At 39.7% G+C, this 15,811-nt stretch overlaps 1 long non-coding RNA gene and 1 pseudogene across 2 annotated transcripts in view; both read left to right on the top strand.

The window, feature by feature from the left end:
- Positions 1–15,811, top strand: part of LOC309646605 — a 181,117-nt gene that overhangs the window by 111,825 nt on the left and 53,481 nt on the right. The window lies entirely within an intron of this gene.
- LOC309646584 (peroxiredoxin-1 pseudogene) lies at positions 10,700–14,536 on the top strand (annotated as a pseudogene). The gene has a single exon. The product of its transcript is annotated as a peroxiredoxin-1 pseudogene (transcript).

The raw sequence follows: 15,811 nt of genomic DNA, 5'->3' as shown, positions 1-15,811 counted from the left end.
CTAGCTCTTCCAGGGGTCTCCCCACATCTCCACAGCCTTGCCTGTCTTGTGCACAGTTACAGCAATGCATCGTTTCACCAACTGAGCGTAAACTTCCCAAGGCAAAGGGTGTGCCTGAGATCAGCGATCTTCCAGATTGGCTGTGCAAGGAAGTCACCTGAGAGCGTTCAAAATGCAGATGATTAGGCTGTGCTGAAACCCTACCGAATTCAGACCACCACCCGAGATGACTTTGGATGCTCAATGCCTGTGCATAATAGACAGTCATTATTCATGGTGGTCCTCGTTTCTTTTAATTCTCCAATGAACTTGTAAATTACATAGGCTATAACTGCCTGGCCCACGCCTGACAAGTAATAGGTATTCAGTAAATGCTAATTATTTCCCTTACTCCTTCTTTTAGTTATCTCAAGTTTTATAGCCTTCATTTCTTTAAATAAGCATTTTCATGGATTTATATGCCCCATATTTCTTCCTGTTCTGTATCTTTACGGCTTCTTCAGTTGGAGGTTCTCTGGCTTACTCTGGACCTTCAATTACCCCTTTCAGACTCTTTCTTTGGACATTTTCATATTAAACTTGTTCTTTAGTCTGCATATTCTCAAACCTTCTGTACAATTATATATTCTGCCACCTACTCTTTTTTCTTTTTTAGCCTTGATCTTTGCTTCTTTATTTTTCACTGTAACTTTCTTCCAGCAATTAGTGAAGTCGACCTTGAAATCTCAGAGCCATTCAGTTTTACATGTGTTTTTACTGTATCTTATTTTATTTAAATTCCCTTCATTGAACATTATTGGAAGACTTTGGAACTTAAAATTTAAGTTTTCTGTCTGATTGCAATGGCCTGTATAGGTGGAAAAGGTAGAAGAGAATTTCAAAGCTAAAAGAGATCTTAGATATTATCAGTTCACCTGCTTTGTTTTACACATGAAGCATCTGAGACACAGAGATAAAGTGAATTACCAGGGGTTACATTGCTAATTAGTGGCAGACTCACTTTCTTGGTGGAGGCAGAGGAGGGAGAGTAGCTCCCACGTTTAATTGTGACATTTTAAATTGTACAATTGTTTTGAGCTCTGCATCTTCCGCCCCCATATTTAGTCTCTTAAAATGACAAAAGCGCCTAACAATCAGAGGTTTGGGGTTTAATAATTTACTTCCAGCTCCTATTTGCAGCTCGCAATATTCCTTTGAAACACCAGACAGACCCAGCAGTGGCCAACAATAAATTTCCCATCTCCAGTTGGAGAAGTTCAGGTTTTCTTAGGATCCTGTGTTGCAGTGACTCTTGTCCAGAACTGGTACCTCCCCTGAGATGGGGAACTTTAAATGTGCCAGCGAGAAAAGCTTTTTCTCCTTCAAGGAGAAGAGAGAAAATCACTCCTCAAAAGCCAACAACCTGTCTGTGAGGTCTTTCTTTCTTCCTGTCTCGTCTCTTTGAGCTGTTTGGTTCGTCCCCACGCCCGCCCCGCCCAGTGGGGCAAAAGAGACTATAATCCAACCTGAGTTACGAGATGCCAGATAGTGGAGGCCTTGCAGACGAGTCAGCACAGGACGGGACGGTGCCGGGAGTCACCAGAAGCCACGGAGATACTCCTTCACCCCCAACATCCAGTGTATGTGCCTCACAGAAGAACAACAAACCTGACGCGTCTACACAACAGGACAGCTAGAACTACAAAATCCATCCATCCAAGGGTGGTGGAGGGCAGTGGGAGGAGGAGGCGAGAAGGTCAACGGCACAGGGAGAAAGACAAAGCATCAAGTCCGTCCAGGGAGCGGGGCTGGCAAATGCTGGGGAGCAGCTGCAGGGGAACCTGTGGTCCTTGCAGTCTCATCGGAGTTAAAACCCCACATCTTGGTTTCAGGAAGATGCTGCCTTACCTGCACCAGAGACAAAACTCCCAGCTCCTCAGAGAGGAGGGAATATGCAGAGGGCCCTTGGCGGGAGTGGGTCCCGCCTCCCGGGTGGGGAGGTGAATGGGGGCTAAGAGCGGCCCCGGGGTCTTTCCAATCCCACCCCTGCCCTCAGCCCTCAGCTCGCAGGGACGGATGCGGCGAAGGGGTCTCCTCTGAGGAGGCTGAGCCCTCAGGACCCACTGCAGGCAGCCGGCCTGGGGAGGCGTCTACTACGTCAGGAGGCCACCAGAAGAGGCGCGGCTCTTTGCTGCCCATTCAGCTGGTGTGCGCAAAGGAGAGGAGACAGGGACGGTGAATGAGGACTGCACGGAGTGAGGAAAGCCAAGGGCGATCCAGCCCGAGCCGGCAAGGCCAGTCCTTGTACGTCTGGCAACCGCTGGTGCGCTTCGAGTCCTTTATTGAGCCAGCGACATTCGAAGCAGTGCAGTGAGTGGGGAGGGACCCGTGCCGAAGCCTCAGCAGCTGGCCAGCGAGGTGGGGGGAAGGACACTTACCCACACCCCCTGGACGAAGCAAAGCGGCCGCAGCAAACAGATGAAAAGCGTGTGAGCAATTTTTTGCTGACACCAAGGATGGAATGCAGCTCCTCCCGGATGCCTCAAATGCCAGGTCGGCTGCGTCCTGAAAGCAAAGGGCACTGATGACTTTGCTAAGCTGCGGAGCCTCCAATGAGCCCTGAAAACTGATGTAAGGAGGAGTCCCAGCTGCGACCAAACGTCTCCACGTAGCGATGGGTCACCAGTACCGCGTGCGGTCCCTGCCTGGAGCTCAGGAACAGACACTCGATGAAGCACGAGGAGACTGAACAGAATGCTCTGCCACTCCCAGGCAGCTCTGGAACGTTCTGGGGACAACATGAGCCTTGTACTCCGGCCTCTGCTCCGCGTACCCCGCTCTGTCTACCGCGCCAGAACACGGCTTGCCCTTCTTCAGTGCTGCTCGTCCCCTTGTTCCTGGATCCAAGCATCCAGCTCTGAGATGGTCCACACGCCCCACACGGAGCCTCTGGTTCCCTTGGCAGGTCCTGGAGAAAGACTGGCACTGTCGGCCATCGCGTCCACCCAAACCACCAACAACACGGAGGAGAGAGGGGAGCCCCCAAATCCTTCACCATGAAGGCCTGGCCGCCCTGCCTCCCTGGCTGCAGCCCCCGCCTGGCCACGCGCCCACCACAGGCCACTTATCTTCTCCACACCTGGTCGCCCCTCCGGCCAGGGCGTCCCCAGGGCCACATTCCTTTTCCATGACGGAGCATCTTGGGCCCTTCCATTGGGCTTCCTCCCTTTTCTCTCTACTCTGGTCCCCCAGGGATCACAGAGTTCTGTAGAGCACATTACTACCATATATACCGGGAGCCCCCGATTATATCTTCAGCCCAGACCTCTCACCTGAACCCCAGAGAATATACATCTAACTGCCTACTCAACATCTCCATTTGACTAGGTATAGATGTGTCATAATTAACATATCCAAAATGAGATTTCCCCCCCCCAAACCTTCTTCTCCCACAAACTCCCCTCAGTTGGGGATATCTGCATCCCTCTAGCTTCTCAGCATACAACTGTAAGTGACATACTTGCTCTTCTTTTTCTCTCGTGCATTACATCCATCAGGAAATAATGCTGATTTTGGCTTTCAAATATTCCTAAAATTCAACTTCTGCTAGAGTGACTAGGACTAGATTTATCTCTCCACTACAGATAACTAGAAACCTGGCCAAAATATGGGAAACAATGATTTCAGGACATGGGAAAGCAGGCAGCACCGGACTGTGACCCCTGAGAGGAGAGAAACCAATGGGGTGAGCCCTGCAATGGGTGATTCCTGCAAACGTCTGGACCACAGATGAGGAGGGGAATCCCAAGCAAGCACAGTCACTGGGCTGATTCGAGGAGACAGATGGAGCTCCGGGAGATGGATGTGCCTGGAACGATCAGGTAAAACCACCGGACAAGGTCCAGAAACTTGCTGTGATGGCCCCTTCAGCCTCTGGCAGAAAGTTAATCCTCTAACGTGAAAAGTGAAACTCTACACATCCACGCAAAGAGCAAGTGCCAGGAGCTATGAGCGGAAAAATTCCTACAGCTCACACAGTCATTTGAATTCTGTCCAGCAGAGTATAAAGAACTTGTTGAAAACTCGGGGAAATCAGTAGATATTAAAAGGGCTAAAATAGCTCTAGAGATAAGGATACAGCAGGACTGCCCTAACAAAGCTTTAAAATAATCCCCCAAAGTATCAACACAATCCAGAGGAAACTTACTTGATGTCCCCAAAGAAAACTAACATTTTTAAAGCAAAATTACAAAATCTAAACATTTAACCGTGTAACATACACAACATCTGGCATCCAATCAAAAAAATACTAGGCATGCAAAGAATCAGCAAATTATGATCCATAAGCAGTAAGAAAATTAGTCAGAAATGATGGAAGTATCCGGCAAGAACTTCTAAACTGCAATTATACATCTTACAGATGTGCTCAAGGATTTATGGTGAAACACCAACGTACTGAGGATATGTGTACGTGTGTATAAATGAAACTTCTAGAAATAAAATATGGAATATATGAAATAAAATAATCACTGGGCGAGGTTAACATATTCAACACTGCAGAAGGAATAAAATCACTGAATTTGAGAACAGAGCTATAGAAACTATAACATTAAGCTCAGAAGGATGAACCTCAAAACAGACTGGAATAAAGTAAGCCAGTAGGCGAGGCTGAAGTTCAGAAAAAAACCCTCCAGCAGAGGTACCATGGAGAGAGACCATCACCAGGTGGGAGGGGTGATGCAGGAAGGGAGGCTGGAAGGCACAGCCATGCTTCCACCGTGAACAGCATCCTGTGGGACCCTCAGAGGTGCGCCCAGACCACGCAGCTCTTAGCATTACACCTCAGAGGCAGACAGAGAATCGACAGTGCAGACAGAGAGTGAGCGGAATAACTTCCTAAGCACCTTGACCCAAAAGCCAGGATTTAAGCCTGGATCATCTGTTTCCAAATCCAATGCTCTTTGCACAATAAGAACTCCCTTCCTTTTTATTTTGAGGGTCTTTTAAAATCTAGGGTTTAGGGGACTTGCCTGCAAGTCCCGCGGCTAAGACTCCACACTTAGCCCGCATGCTGCATGGCGTGCCCCTGCCCCCCAAAAAAACAAAAAAGAAATTAGTGTTTTTGTAGTTACTTAGAAATCTTTTCATGGGAAAACGTTTATAACAACTTGCATTATCTTGAAATAATTTGTAGAAAGTTATATATTATATTGGAGTAATGCTTCATTAAAATTTGCCTGGGCCAAACAAAGTGAATGCTGCAAACTAAATATTTATATATGATGATGATAAAAATAATTGTCCCAAAGTCTGTAACCCTGAAAAATTACAGGCACTTGCAAATATCTCCACTGAAATACAGTTTTCTTTAGAACATGGTGAGATGGCTGTTCAAGTTGAAAGTTTATGATCAAATTAGTTCTAAATAAGCCATCTATTTACATCAATTATTTCAATATCTCCTCTTTACTAAGCCATAATTAATAAATGCAGATACTCTTCAAGGTTAATAATAATACTTCAAAATTGCCAGATAAACAAGGAAAAGATCTCTTTGTTAGTTTACATTTGTACCTATTTATAAAGGAAGTATATATTACTTCTATAAATATGTCACCAGTTTTCAGTGGAGTGGATTTCCCTTCAAATCATTTTGCGTATGAGAAGTTATCTTTTTTGGTTAAAAAAAAAAGCCTCAATTTTCAGATATGAATGTTTAGTTATAAAAACTTTCCTGAGCCATTTGCTTACAAATCTTCCAGTAACATCATTTCCTTAGATTCTTTATTCCTCACAGTTATAATAGATGTAGGATTACTTCTAACATGTCTATGTCACTTTTTTGCTAAGGCTGCTAATTATTATGGGAAATGATCCAACAGTACTGGAACTCATATTTGAAAAACTCACTGATACCAATGAACGTTTAAATAATGTAGAGAAAAACATAGTTGCTAATTACATTTTAATTTTCTAGTTGAGGTAACAGCACATTTTTCTTGCTCTGTTCAAGGTTGGTGACAAAGAAGGACAGTATCTTGTACCAGCAGGAGGTACTTCCTAAGTAGGGTGGCATTGTCTTGCTGCTGCCAAATCTGAGACCAGGAGTCTGCAAACGCTACTTAACAGAGCATCCAACATACCTGCACATTCTGGTTAAGTGTGGTGTAGACTCGGAAAGGAAATACCTTGCTCACTGCACTGTAAAACATGAGACCAATGCCACAGAGGACCAAAGCGTGGGCCCTGGACAATGCAGCTCTGAGCCCGTGGCTCTCTGGACCTTAATTTAGAAGGTCATCTCCATGCCCTGCTTTAATTAGGTTTCTAAAGCTAAAGTCATTTACTTACAACATTAACTATTAGACTTCACATCTCAGTTGATATAGTCATTTTGGAAAGTATCTTTCTGGAATTCCAACTTTGATATTAATCAAATCAAGTAAATATGCTACTTTTTGTCTTAAAAACCTATTTGAATGAAGAACCCATCACTCACTTTGGATGCTGAAGAAAGGAAACTGTGCTGTGACATTGAATAGTCACAAATTAATCTGTTCGCATCAAACACACTCTCAAGCAAGACTACATCTCTGATGATTCTAGATTATTAGTAGTTTGGCTTTCTTTAGGCTCTTCTTCAATAACCTTTTTCATAATTTCATTCAGATTAAAAGTATACAAGATGAGATTCTTATAATGTCGCCTCTACAGCAATCATATTGTCTGCGAATAGGAAAATAAAGAGGACGAGTGGAGTACTGAAAAATCAAAACTATATCAACTCAACTCTTATGCTTTGAAGCTTCAGAAATTGTTCAGTTTTAGAATCATCTTCATTTCTACTTAACTTATTCATCTCTCTATTCACAATAATGACATTATGATATACTTCCAGTTGTTTTAAAGAATTCCCACTGAAGTCACTGGAGTAGATACTACTGTCAAATTTGATAACAACATTCAAAGGAAATTGTAGGACATTTTCTTTGCTAAAAGACTCTCATATTGCAAGGGGTGAATGCTCAAGAAATTCTACATTTCTACAGTTTGAAAAAAATTGATCTTGAAAGTTTGAAAAAAGACGTTTTAATACAGCCAGAAGGGCAAAATACATGCTTTTATAAGCAATGCATAATTCCTATTAGCTGCTATTTTTAAAATGAAAACCGTAAAATATTTTTGAGAGAAATTGTAGAAAGCCTAATTATATCACATTCATGGATTGAAAGGTTCAATGTGAAGACATTTTTCCCTTCAAAATTGATCTACAGATTCAATGTAATGCCAAACAAATTCTAAGCAGGTATTCTGGAGAAATAGACAAGTTTTTCTAAAATAAATATGAAAATGCAGATAATCTAGAAGACTCAAATTTTTTTCAGCAGTACAAACTTGAAGAACATACACTACCTGATATCAATGGCTGCTACAGTAAAGAATGTGCGTCTGGCGTAAAGATAGAAAAATAGATTAATGGAACCGATTAGAGAGTTCAGTATATAACCCACAGATACTCGGTCGATTGAAGTTTAGCCAAGGCACTCTGTCTATTAAATGGGCAAAAAGAGCATATTCTTCAACAAGTATTTTTTAACAAAAGGTGCTGAAAACCCAGATATCTGTATTGAGAAAAGAACCTCCACAATTGACATATATAAAACCCCCAAAGACAACAGCATACAAATTATTTTCAAGTGTAAATGGACTATTTACCAGGATAATCTTTATTCTAGATCTTTACCTCTCAATGAACTTAAAAGGATTAAAACTGTATAAAACATGTTTTCTGACTATGGCAGGATTTAACTAGATAGAAATCAATAATCAAAAAGTGGAGAGGGGATATCTATAAACATTTAGAAATTCAGCAACAATTAATAATCCATAGGGCAAAGAAGAAATCACAAGGGGAATTAGAAAACACTTTTGTCTGAATGAAGAAGAAAACTTAATGTAACAAAGTTGTGGGACGCTACTAAAGCAGTGATTTAAGGGAATTTTTTAGCTTTAAGTGCTCATATTTAAAAAGGCCAAAAAAATCTCACATCAATGATCTAAGCCAGGAATTGGTAAACTTTAAAAATAAATGACCAGATAGTAAACATTTTGGGCTATGTGGATCATATACGGTCTCTGTTGAATGTATTTTGGTTTTTTACAACACTTTAAAATATAAAAACCATTCTTAGCTCAGAGGCTGTATAAAAGTAGGCATGAGCTGTAATTTGCCAACCTCTGACCTACGCTATTGCCTTAAGAAACTAGAAAAAAATGAGCAAATTAAAGTAAGCAGAAAAGAGGGGAAAAAAAAAGTGAAATAGAAAAGTAAAAAAGAAAATCAATAAGATAAAATGTTTATTTGAAGTGATCAATAAAATTGTAAACCTCTAGCCAACAAGAAAGAGAAAAGAATCAAATTACCATATGTAGAAGGAAGAAACCTGACTTCAGATCCTGTAAACACTAAAAAGATAATAAAGGAATCTTATGAACAACTTTATGTCAATATATTCTATAGCTTAGATGAAAAGGATACCTTTTTTTTTTTTGGCTGCATTGGGTCTTCGTTGCTGCGTGCAGGCTTTCTCTAGTTGGAGCGAGCCAGGGCTACTCTTTGTTGCAGTGCATGGGTTTCTCATTGCGGTGGCTTCTCTTGTTGCGGAGCACAGACTCTAGGCACGCAGGCTTCAGTAGTTGTGGCACGCGGGCTCAGTAGTTGTGGTGTGCAGGCTCTAGAGCGTAGGCTCAGTAGCTGTGGCACACGGGCTTAGTTCCTCCGTGGCATGTGGGATCTTCCCAGCCCAGGGCTCGAACCCGTGTCTCCTGCATTGGCAGGCAGGTTCTTAACCACTGAGCCACCAGGGAAGTCCAAAGGATACATTTTTTGAAAGGCACAAGGTACTAAAGTTTATTCACTGTGAAAAAATAAGTAACCTGAATAACCATTACTATTAAAGAAATTTAATTCATAATTATAAACATACTTACACATACAAAAAACACTCCTGCCCAGAAGGTTTTGTTGATGAATTTTATCAAACTTTTTAGGAGGAAATAATACCAATCCTACACAAACTCTTCCAGAAAAGAGAACAGAAATGAATACCTCCAAAATTATTTTATGAAGGTAACATATGTTGATATCAAAACCAGAAAAAAAACTGTACAAGAAAAAAAACTACAGACCAATAGCCTTCGTGGACATAGATGTAAAAATATTTATCAAAATTCTAGCAAAGAGAATCCAGCAATATGCAAAGGCAATACATAATTATCAAGTGAGGTTTATCCCAGGAATTCAAAATTTGCTTAATATTAAAAAATCAAACAAGATAAATTATCATTTCAGCAGGCTATAAAGGGAAAACAATAAAATTATTTTAATAAATGCATAAAAGCATTTGACAGACTTCAACATGCATTCATAATAACACACATACAGATTGGAAGAAAATATTTGCAAAACACATAACTGCTAAAAGACGTGTCCATTTTTTTTGACATGTCCATATTATGTAAAGAATTCTTATAACTCAAAAACAGGAAGACAAACAATTCAATTTAATTTAAAAAATAATATTGTACAAAGATTTCACTAAAGGAGATATCTAAGTAACCAAAAACACATGAGAAGATATTCATTGTCATTAGTCATCATGGAAATGCAAATTACAGCCACAATGAGACATCACTACATACCCATTACAATGGCCTAAATTTAAAAAGACGGAAAATACCAAGTACTGGGGATGCTGTGAGCAATCAAACCCTCCCATACAGTGCTGGTGGGAAGGCAAAATGATACAGTCACTTTTGGAAAACAGACTGACAGTTTCTTACTAATTTAAACTTACAGTTTCCATATGATTCAATTTCACATCTATAGAAATGGATACATATATCCACACAAATACCTGTACACAAATGTTCATAGATGCTTTATTAGCCCAAAATTGGAAACACCCCAAGTAAGTGTCCATCAACTGGTGAATGAATAAACAGACTGTAGTAAATCCATGCATTCAAATTCTAATCAGCAGTGAAAAGAATGAACTGCTGATACCTGCTAAAATATGGATGAATGGCCAAAGTACGGTGCTTTGTAAAAGAATTCAGACAGGAAAGACTGCACGCTGCATGATTCCATTTATATGACATTCTAGAAAGGGTATAGCTAAAAGGACAGAAAAAGTATCATCAGTTGCCAGGGGTTCAGGGTAAGAGAAAGGGAAAGAGTTCACTGTAAAGGGGGTCTAAAAAACTTTGAGTTGATAAATATGTTCTGCACCTCAATTGTGGCAGAGGTTAAGTGATTATATGCATTTGTTAAAACTCGTCAAGTGCACTTGATAAAGGTGAATTTTATTGCATGTAAGTTATACCTCAATAAATCTGATTTAAGTATGTATATACCTTGAGCCTTGCTTTATTCCATTCATAAAAATTTAGATGTATCATAGATTTAATGATAAAAATTAGAACCATACAGCTTCTAGAAAAATCACAGAGAACATCTTCTTTGCCTCAGAGTAGACAAAGATTATTTACACCAATTGAATGCACTAATAATATAAGAAATAATTGATAAGTTGGGCTTCATAAAAATTTAAAATTTGTGGTTATCAAAATATGCCATCAGGATAATGAATACACAGGCTACTGATGGTGAAAATATATTCAGAATGCTTCTATCTGATAAACGGTTTACATCCAAAATGTGTAAACAACGCCTATAAATTAACAGTAAAAAGACAAATGACCCAACAAAATAAATGAAAAAAGCCTTAAGAATTCACTCCACCAAAGAAAAATATTCAAATAAGCTAATAAGCAATAAAAAGGAATAGACTGCAGATTCCAGAAGTGATATGGATTAATTTTTAAAATATTCTGTGGAGTGAAAAAATGAGTTCCACACAAAGAGTATGTATTGGATTATTCTATATTATGAATATCAAAACACAGGCAAAACAAGTCTATGGGAATAGACACACACACATGCCTGCCATGGACAAGGGAAGCAGAATCACTGTTCCATAGCTTTCTGAAAGTCCATTCAGCAAGCCTAAGTGTAGAGCCTTCCCTTAGAAGGAATTGGTAGGCAATTTATTAGCATATCCAACAAAGGAAGTTTTACTAGTAGATACAAATATTAGTCTTGTGGACTAATAGGCAGTATGTTCTCATGAAGCCCCCCTCCTCAGTTAATCATTGCATATTGATGGAAAAAACTCATTACAATCTGGTAAAAACTTTTGATAAGGGCTCTGTCTAAACTACATGATCAATAAAGAGAAAATAAGGAAAGGCAATAAAATACATTGATTTTCAGACTCTCTACAAACGCTCTACAATAAAAAACATGTTCTCAGACTCTCTCAAAACCTTTCCATTTTTAAGTGAAGTTGAATTTTCCGGGAACTGAAAGGATGAAACAAGCCCATCATCTTTTCCAGATTGCTCATAGTTTCTGTAAGAGCAAAGTGTTTTACCCTGATGTGAACACCAAAAAAAGACTTTTTGAACAAAAAACCTCCAAAAATATTTTTGCTGAAGAAAGACTTTAAAAAGGTGTTTATCTTGACAGGTCCCTTTGGCTTTATGGATATATAAACTGCAAATTAAACAACTTTACTAGACACCAAAGGTATGTCTATATTTGTCCTCACGTTTCTGTATACTTGGCCTGGCCTGGTGTATAAGTTTCTTATTACATATGCATTACTATACGTATTATTATTATTATGTATTTGCTGCTTATAAGGGATCAGCTCTTTTGCTAAAAATTTTCATGTGAAACCTCATGCATGCTTCATAGCAAATTGATGGTGATAAATATTATTATTCCTATTTCACAAGTAAGAAAAATAAAACAGAGATTAAGTAATATTCTCAAGGCCATCTAGCTCAATGATGGAGTCAAGATTTGATCCCAAGTGTATCTTCTTGATGTGTCTGCCTATGTGCCCATTATGTTCTGCTTTCTCTTCTGTTACGGTGGGCAGACAATATTTCAAGTCCAATCTACTCAATGTCTTGGCTTCTCTAATTACCATTCTCCCTCCCACATTTTACTACATTACCCATTGTCCTACTTGTTTGTTTGTAGCATTTACCAACTCTGAGCTCACTTTCTGTGTGTGTCTACTTGTTCATTTTTCTGTCTTCCTCTGCCTGTATGTGAGCTCCAAGGAAGCTGGGCCCTGCCTCTCTTCATTTGTCCCCAAGTTCTCAGCGCCTAAGGCAGCCAAGTCAGAAAACATTGGCTGAAGGAATGACTGACTTTGAAGCCCACCCTCTTAATGACTGCACTAAACTGATTTCTTTAGGAAGATCCTCGTATTAGTATCCTAGTTCTGCTGTACAAAGCTGTGTGGCTTAAAACAACAGAAGCTTGTTGTCTCATGGTTCTGGAGGCTAGAAGTCTGAAATCAAGCTGGCGGCAGGGCCGTGCTCCCCCTGAAACTGTGAGGGAAGGATATTTTCTTGCCTCTTCCAGCTTCTGGTAGCCCCAGGCTTTTCTTGGCTTGTGACAACATAACTCTAATCTGCACACAGTTCTCCCTATATGCCTGTCTCTGTGACCAAATTTCCCCTTTATATAAGGACATCAGTCATATTGAATTAGGGCCGACCTTAATGACCTTATTTTAACTTATCTACCTCTGTAGAAACTCTATGTCCAAAGAAGGTCCCATTGTTAAGTCCTGGGGGTTAGGACTTCCAGTTGTCTTTATGAGGGAGACAATTCAACCCATAAGAATCCTATAGCAGGTAATGCCAGCTATTATGTTTCGATTCCTATCTGATACACAGAGAATGTTTGCTTTCTCAGCTGCTCACTCTTTGAGTTCCAAAGAGGCATTGGAAAATGGAGCGCAAATACAAATGAGACTCCATAATCACAATAGTATGGGTGACTGACTAACTCCTTTACTGTCACTTTGTTCCTTTGTTCTCTGGCCAGATTTCCGGAACTTCATGCAGAGGCCTGAAATATTTTGAAAACAGTACGTTCTGCCTCTTTAATGAAGTTTTGTCCTGATGATAACATCGTCTATAACTCAAGGCTGTTTACCCATTTTCTGTGCTTAGTGATAGCTCTTGTCAATATAAAAGACAAGAAAAAGTAGTTTAAAAAACTATAAAACTAGAAATAGGTATCCAGATTTAACTTTTTCCAAGAGATCTATACGTTATCATAAAAGGATTTAACTAGATTGTTGAATACTAAAAATAATATATTTCCATACATACTAACAACTTGTAATCCTTGACTTGTCATTCTATACTAACAAGAAGAATTATATCAATCACAAAAGTAATTTAGCGTGTCTCCTTCCTGACTGTCCTCTGTGGTTTGTCTGTGAGAACTGCTGATATCAATATGTCTTCAGGAAATGCCAAAATTGGGCACCGTACCCCCTAGTTCAAAGCAACTGCTGTAATGTCAGATGGTCAGTTCAAAGATATCAGCCTATCTGACTACAAAGGAAAATATGTTGTGTTCTTCTTTTACCCTCTTGACTTCACCTTTGTGTGCCCCATGGAGATCACTGCTTTCAGTGATGGGGCAGAGGAACTTAAGAAACTCAACTGCCAAGTGACTGGTGCTTCTGTGGATTGTCACTTCTGTCACCTGGCATGGATCAACACACCCCAGAGACAAGGAGGACTGGGACCCAAGAACATTCCGTTGATATCAGACCCCAAGCGCACCATTGCTCAGGACCATGGGGTTTTAAAGGCCGATGAAGGCATCTCATTCAGGGGCCTTTTTATTATTGATGATAAAGGTATCCTTCGACAGATCACCGTAAATGACCTTCCTGTTGGCTGTTCTGTGAATGAGACACTGAGACTAGTTCAGGCCTTCCAGTTTACTGACAAACATGGGCAAGTGTGCCCAGCTGGCTGGAAGCCTGGCAGCGATACCATCAAGCCTGATGTCCAGAAGAGCCAAGAATGTTTCTCTAAGCAGAAGGGAGCGCTGGGCCATTTTAGGGCCAGGCTGCCGTAGGTGACCATGAGAACAAAACCTCTTCTGTACCACTGTCATGCTTCAAACACAAGACCTTACACTCAGCCCAGATGTGCTGTGGGACAGGACAGGCCTTTCCGGCAGGAGTTAGGGAGGCCAGCCTCTCTTCCTCTGGAGGGAATGGCCTGAGCAGTATTATGGGGCAGGCAGACTGATGTGTATAGTAGTAGGGTATCACTTTTGGTCTTTTGTAGTTTTATTAAACTTGAGCTGAGACAAAAAAAAAAAAGAAAAAAGTAATTTAAACTACAAAATGCACAGAACAAATCTAACAAAGATGTACAAGAAAGTTAGACTGATATACCTGACACCAATAAATCTGGAAATCACAAAACTACCTATCGTAAGTCAGTCAGTTTTCCCAAAATTAAGCTATAAATCCCATACAATACCAATCAAAATTTCAACAAATTTCTTGTAGAAAGTGATAATTGTTTACAGAACAATATGGAAGATCAAAGGGTTAAGAAAAGTCAAGAGAATTGAAACAACAACAACAAGAATAATAACAAAGGCTCGCCTTACCCGATAGCCAGACCCTACTAATGTTGCCGTAAAAGTTGTTGGGATAGTGCAGTATCAGTGCAAAGATACACAAATAATCAACGTTGCAAACCACAGAAACAGAAAGAGGCCCATATCGGGAAACTTGATCTAGGATGGAGGAGGAATTACAAGTCAATGAACCACACCTACATAGAAGCATTGTAGATGGATTATAGTTCTAAATGGAAAAAGTAAAACTTTAAAACTTTTGGAAGAAAATATAGGAGAATCTCTTTATGAAGTTAGAGTGAGGCAGGCTTTCTTAAGCAAGACACAAAAAGGCCAAATAATAAAGTAAAACATGAATAAGTTAGATTATTAAAACGTTAAATTTCTATACAACAAAAGCCTTTACAAAATATTTTCAACAAACACAATGGTCGCTGCGTATACATCTGAAGCACTTTTGCAAATCAATATAAAAATAAACTAAGAAAATGAATAGAAGAAAGAACTCAAACAGCCAATAAACCTGTGGAAAAAATGCAGTTTAGGGAAATACAAATGTAAACCTCAATGAAATAACAATTGACATGCATCTTTTTGACAAACATTTTTTAAAGTCCGATAGTCTCAAACATTGAAGAGTATGTAAAAGAATGGAAACTCCCAACACTTAGGTATTAACCGTGTTCTAGGGTGCATATATGTCCTAAGACCCAGTCATTCTAAGTCTGGGCACATTTTCAAGAGAAACTCTGGCACGTGTCAAGGATACTTGTACAAAAGTGTGCATTGCAGCACTGTTTGTAATACTTCAAAACAGCCTAAATGTCCACGAACAGGAGAATGGATAAATATTCATTCACTGACATACTAATCAGAAATTAAACCAACAAACCCAAACTACAAATATCAATGTGGATAATTCTCCAAAAACATAGCGTAAAAAATGCAGCTTGCAGGAGGATAGGTACAAAAGATACAATTTCTAGTGTTTACTTCTGGGATAGAAACGCAGGAATGCATCCCAGGTGAGCTACTATAACCTCAATCGTTATGTAAAGTAGGCTTCAATTTTACTGCTGGTTTTAAAGTAGATTATTCACCTCTTGAATATATTTACTCAAGTAAGAAATCATTCTAAAGTTTTATTGGACTAATTGCTTCAGTTTCTTTGATAGGTAATACGTTGCTATAATGAGCACTATTTGGGAAAAATACAACAGGCTTGGTGATTATATTAAAAGTACTAAGACAAAATTTTTGACTTGCATTTTCCACATAAATTTATTCCCAGAA

The sequence above is a fragment of the Balaenoptera physalus genome, assembly GCF_965194825.1.
Source record: "Balaenoptera physalus genome assembly, chromosome: 17".
Lineage (NCBI taxonomy): Eukaryota > Metazoa > Chordata > Mammalia > Artiodactyla > Balaenopteridae > Balaenoptera > Balaenoptera physalus.
This window is presented reverse-complemented; position numbering and strand designations above follow the sequence as displayed.